This window comes from Ixodes scapularis, unplaced genomic scaffold, assembly GCF_016920785.2.
Source record: "Ixodes scapularis isolate PalLabHiFi unplaced genomic scaffold, ASM1692078v2 PGA_scaffold1__304_contigs__length_218370807, whole genome shotgun sequence".
In the NCBI taxonomy this organism is placed as follows: domain Eukaryota; kingdom Metazoa; phylum Arthropoda; class Arachnida; order Ixodida; family Ixodidae; genus Ixodes; species Ixodes scapularis.
Window position 1 is genome coordinate 211,120,942 of NW_024609846.1, and position 6,272 is coordinate 211,127,213.

General features: G+C 45.5%; 1 non-coding gene across 1 annotated transcript; it reads right to left on the reverse strand.

Moving 5' to 3' along the window:
* Positions 1–786: 786 nt before the first annotated feature.
* Positions 787–859, reverse strand: Trnas-gga. Its single transcript has one exon. It is a non-coding gene; the product is annotated as a tRNA-Ser (tRNA).
* Between the last annotated feature and the right edge of the window lie 5,413 nt (positions 860–6,272).

The following is a 6,272-nucleotide window of genomic DNA, read 5'->3' on the forward strand; positions in this document are numbered from 1 at the left end:
GTACCACTTTTATTTCTAACATAGTATGCAAGAGAGCCCCCCCCCCCCCCCTCCCCCCCGCTCCATTTAGGGCTCTTCGCAGGTAACTGCGTTGCTTATTAGTTCACCCGGATGATTGAGCACTATTACGACATAAACTTAACATAATTTTACTTCGGTGCGACACATGGCGACTAAAAATTAACACAAACAAAACTAAATTTTCAGGAATTTTCAGCGGACCCTCCCCTACCCTAAAGAAATATATGCTCCACCACGCAGAGACAGAAAAAGTTAGAACTACAGCTACCTAGGAGTCACAATAACAGAAGATCTCACTTGAAATGATCACATCAAAAACAGTGTCCAGAGCGTGGGAAGCACAAGGGTACATTAAACGCAATCTTTTTTGCTCATCGAAGGCAGTAAAACTAACAGCAGCTACAACGTTTGTCAGGTCAAAACTTTAATACACTAAATCATCTGGTGTCATCATGAAACATACCTTCTTAACAAGCTCGAATCTGGTGAAAATAAGGAATGCGCGTTACATCAGTCATGACTACTCACGCAGATCTAGTGTCACTGCTATTATATACAACCTATAGACTTAGTCCTACTACCCAATAAAACCAAAAGTAGCCTGCCCTTGTTTTTTTTGGGCTATTTATAATTAGATTTTCAACCTAAATATACAACACCACTTTCATGACGAAAATAATCCCTGGAGAAGGGGAACAGGGGGGACAAAGGACAAACACAAATCTCCAAACACAGTTAGGTGACTGGTGCGCGACCGAAAAAATCCGCCTGGTCCGGGTATCGAACCCGGGACCTCTCTATTTCCAGTGGAGTGCTCTACCAACTGAGCTAACCAGGGGTTAGACGTCAGTAGAGCAAACGGGTTTTATCAGCCGCCGTCAGTCCAACATTAACAGGGATGAAAGGCTTGCATTTTAAGGTTATGATTATAATGCAATTAAATGAAGGCTTGCACCTTTGCATTTCATTGCAGTATAACCACTTCCATATTTTCAAGGGCGTCCAGTACGAACAAATTTCAAAGCTAGGCGCTTTCCCTTGCCCTTATAAACTGGAATTCAATGCCCACGCACATTGTCTATAAACTGTTCAAATAAAATTTCATGTCATGCAAAATGGTTTTATGTGAAGCGTGTACTGTGTTTTTCCTATCTTTCTTTTTTTGCTTTTCTAATCACGTTATATTGAAGTTACTTTCCGCCTCATGTACCTTTGAGAAAATTAAAAATTAAATGAACTTAACTCTTTTTGTATCTGGCCTCTTTCTCTTGAACAATTTTGTGATTTTATAATTATTTCTTTAAATTGTTTCTTTTTAGCAGGATCGGAACAACAAATAAAGCATGGAATGCAAACACTGCCTCTTTCATGTTTCTTGACCAGTGGATCTTGGAGCAATTGCCCTGATATAGCACGAGAAGTCATAAAGGAACTGTCAAATAGCTAGTTGTGCTAATATTCCTTAAAGCTATTTGGGTATTCGGACAATAAAATGAAATATTATCCGACACTTTGATCCGTTACTCATGTTGATCGGGATGGCGACTGCAAGGCGAAAATTCCTTAACTGGCGTCGTCGGTTGCCTTCCCAATTGTGACGGAGAGAACGTCAACATAATGAATGTAGCTATTTTAACAAAGATACCAATATAAGGCAGCGGCTGTTTTGACGTCGGATATCGAAACGACAATACATATTTTCAGGATTTCAGGAAACGACATCATATCCTTGAAAATAAAGTCTGTGATCGTTTTGTTGGCAGTAGTAGAAATAGCCGCTGCCTAGCGAATACCTCTTAGACTAAGAAAACATTTTCCGACTTCGAGAGACGCCCATACGATGGAAATTACGCGCGTTTCAAATAATTTCGCTAGTGATAATAAAGTAGGCAAAAAAAAAAAAAAAAGGCACAAAATGTGACGAGTGTAAAAGCCCGAACAACTGATCTTTAAAAGGTGAGACAAAGAATGGAGAAATACATTTTAATGCGGAAAGACGGTATCACGTCAACAACATCGGCCAAGTCAAGTAGCTCTCAAAGAAGAGTGATTGCGGAGAAATTGCATTACTTTATAAATATAATTACCAATGAAATATCTTTGTCCGCCAAAATCTATTTTTAACTAGTAATTCTTGTGTGCTAAAAATCGAATCGTACTTTACTACTTTTGAAGCAAAGTTGCAATTGTAATGTAATACCCGTGTCAGACGGCGTTCTAAAGATCCTTTTCACTAAGCTCCTTTAGAAAAACAGCGAAACAGCGCACGCCGTAGGGCACATGCGCACGCAACATCGCGAGCAGATTGGCCGATTTTATAAAGGAGCTTAGTGAAAAAGATCTTTAGAACGCCGTCTGACACGAGTATAATTCTATTTCCGAAGTAGTTTACCCAAGTATGCTGGCAGGGCGAGAATGCCCAGCCTCCAGCACGCGTTCGTTGCCTTCTATCATTCTTTGGCTGCGCGTGCGAACCCGAAGCTCGTGAGGCGCCGAAATTCCATTGAAGGCGGAAAGCTCGAGCTGGATGCGGGACAATAAGTTATTCTTGAAGTCTGGGGCTCCCCCATCATCTGCTCTTTGGATCATGGCAATCCTCTGCACGCACGGGAAGAGTACACCATGAATAGAGGATATTCATGTTAGATTAACATCTTGTGATTTCTGGACGCAGAAGACAGTAGGACAACAAAACTGAGTACGTGTTGATCTTGACTTTCATTCTTCGTCTTACGTGAAATCACAATGATAAGAATACATTTATGTTGAATCGCTAGGCAAATGTGATGCATACGTGGAACGTTCTACTATCACAAACGTTTAGCGATACTCTGAGTTTCCAGACGCCAGAAGCCTACGTTCGTGGCACACTTTATCAGAGAATATAACGCGTACCATATGCACACTTGATAGTTGTTCATAGAATGAAGCGATACAACAGCTAATCGAGCTGATAAACATGGCAATCTCCCAGAGCCATCCATACCCTCGATCTCCTCTCCCTCAGTGCGCACAGGTGGTCGAGCTCCTCCCCGCCTACCCCTCTGGTCACGTGACCTCCCAGTTAACCAATCAGCGTCAAGCATCTCCATCCTCCTCTCCCACCCGTCAACCAATCAGTGTCGAGCCTCGCAGCCACGCTTTTATCTGGGCTTCACGAAACGCCAAACGCCTAGACAAAGAACGTTTCATGTTAACATTAATTCACTCCGCTTCCAGTATCTACAGAGCCATCGATTGGGTCCGAGCGCAGGTCGGAACAACTGCAGAATTCCCATCGCCGCGGGGTGCAATTTGGCACAGCTGCAAGGTCTGGGTTTTCTGCCCCCAAAGCTCTATTAAAAAAAACCTTCTTGTGCTTCTTATCCCAGGAGTGACTATAGCAACAATGGCCAGTGCTACCGTTAATAAATAATATATCTACGTTTTTTTTTATGATAGAGTTTAAGAAAAATATCCTTCCACAATCCTTTCAAAAATTTCCTAAGGCACACAAGCTAGCTTTTGATTTTATCATAAATAACCTGGAAGCACTTTTAGTCTATGCATTATACTCGTCGCAGTACTGTCCGTAAAAGAAACACAGCCTTTGTCATTAATATGTAAATTGTAAATTCATATACAGAAAACAACAAGATATTGCCGCACGCGGGGTCGAGCAAGCAACGCTCGGTCACGGACTTCTAGAAGATTCGTGTTTATTCTTACTCGGGACGTAACTTTTATAATTTAATCCTACTTTCTTGTTCCCGAAAGGGCCTGTTCATTCTCACCCCGAGCGCTCGACGCTCAAACATGCTAAGCTGAATTTTCGAGATGCCCGACTCCCACTATACTCTGTTTCCCCTGAAGCTGAGATGACTCAGCTTAAGGGCCTCTCTTTGCTTTGGAAAGACCCGGCACGGTGGCCGATGCACAGGTAACGCAACGACGATGCGTTCCCTGTGCATCGGCCGCCGTGCCGGGTCTTTGCAAATCAAAGAAAGGCCATTCATGAACAAAGGCAAAAAAATGCTCAAAGACGACATCACCCAGCCTTCAAGCAGCCCGTGGGCTTTTCCTGTAACTAGTGAAAAAGAAGGACGGAACGCTCCGATTCTGCGTAGAATACCGGCGGTTCAACACGGTGACTTAAGAAAAACGTGTACCCGCTGCCCGACATCGACGACTCACTGTACCGGCTGCGCCACTCGCGATAATTCTCGTCGACGGACCTGAAGAGTGGCCACAGGCAGATCGAAGTTCATGAACGGAACCGAGAGAAGACTGCCTTCGTTACGCCCGATGGACTATACGACTTCCAGGTGATAGATACCCTTTGGACTGTGCATGGGGCCGGCAACTTTCCAGCGTGTTATGGACGCGTACTAGCAGGCCTCAAATGGCAGAGCTGTCTAGTCTACCTAGATAACGTCGTGGTATAGGCTCGGCCGACATCGACGAGGAGTTGCGACACCTTCGGGCGGTTCTTGAAGAAATCACGACCACCGGACTCGCCGTCAGGCCGTCGAAGTGCCGGTTAGCCTACGGCGAACTGAAGTTCTTAGGCTACGTTGTGAGCAACGATGGTGTTTGTCCTGACCCTGAGAAGACTCGCGCCGTAGCGGCATTTCCAGCGCCCCCCGCCAAAAGGCGAAGATTCCTGTTGCTTTGTGCGTACTGCAGGCGGTTTGGTCGGGATTTCGAAAAGCTTTCTGCTCCGCTCTTGCTCCTCACGGAAGACGCCGTGAACTTCGAATGGGGAAAAAAACAACAACAACATGGATTGGACGAGCGGAAGCGACATCTCCATTCGCCACTTGATTCTTGGTTACTTCGAATAATCACTGAAAGACAAGTTCACATGGACACCAGCAATGCAGGACTCGACGCGGTCAAACGATAAAAGGGTACACCTTATTGAAAAATCGTATTTGTATGAGAAATTTCTGTGTGCAATAAACACATATAAATCATAAAAAATATATAAGAACATAAAAGAACCATATAAGAAACTTGTGAAAAGGTTCTTATATGGTTCTTATATATCTTGTATAGTTATTATATAGTTCGTATATGGTTCTTATATGTTCTTATATATATTCAATGATTTATATGTTTTTATTGGACACAAGAAATTTCTCATTCAAGTAGTTTTTTCACTAGGGTAGGGCGCGTGATCGCCTGCGCTAGTAGGCATTTTTCTCGATTACTGAGAAGGAATATCTTGCCGTCGTCTGAACCGTCACGAAATTCCGCACGTACTCAAACGGGTTTCGAGTGGTCACCGACCACTACTCGCTGGTTAGTGAGCCTGAAGGACCCATCGGGACGCCTCGCTCGATGGAACTTAGGACTACAAGAGTACCATGTTACCGTGGTCTACAGGTCAGGCTGAAAGCACAGCGAAGCCGACTGCCTGTCCAGAGCCACCGTCGAGTCAGCTACCGGCTGCACCAAAAACGACGACGACAACGGACGCTTTCTCGGCGCAGTGAGCATTAACGGCATAGCAATGCTCGAACGGGACTATCCCAAAGTGCGCTCATTGAGCGACCACTTGGAGTGACGAAGGGATACGATTTCACGAGCCCTCTCACGTGCCCTGCAAACATTCGCTGGGGACAGCAACTCGACGTAGCTCCTGGTAATCCCCACGAGTCTTCGAGAAGAGATCTTCCAAGCCTGCCACGACGACCTGACATCTGGCCACCTTGGCTACAGAAGGACTCTCGCAAGGATTCGAAAGAAGTACTACTGTCCCAAGCTCCCGAGGACTGTCCACCTCTACACACGATCGTGCCACGAGTGCCAGCGACGGAAGAAACCGCCGAAGAAGACGGCAGGCCTTTTGCAGCCGATCGCGCTCCCGACTGCACCGTTGCAGCAGATTGGAATGGATATACCTGGACCTTTCCTGCCGTTGACGCAGGAGAACCGCTGGATAATCATGGCAAGTAATTATCTCACCTGGTACGCCAAGACGAAAATCCCGTCAGGAACCGCTGTGGAAGTAGTCAAAATCTGTGTCCAGTCCGTCGTCCTCCGACACGGCGCACCCCATGTCCTCATTAGGATCGAGGCTCATCGTTCATGGCGCAACTGACACAAGAGATATTGCGCCTGAGCCACACCGACCACCGCCGAACCACGGTATACCACCCGTAGACCAACGGGCTGACGGGGCGATTAAATAAGACCATCGCCGACATGATCTCGATATACGTGGACGTTGAACACAAGATTTGGGGCGAGGTGTTTCCCTCAACACA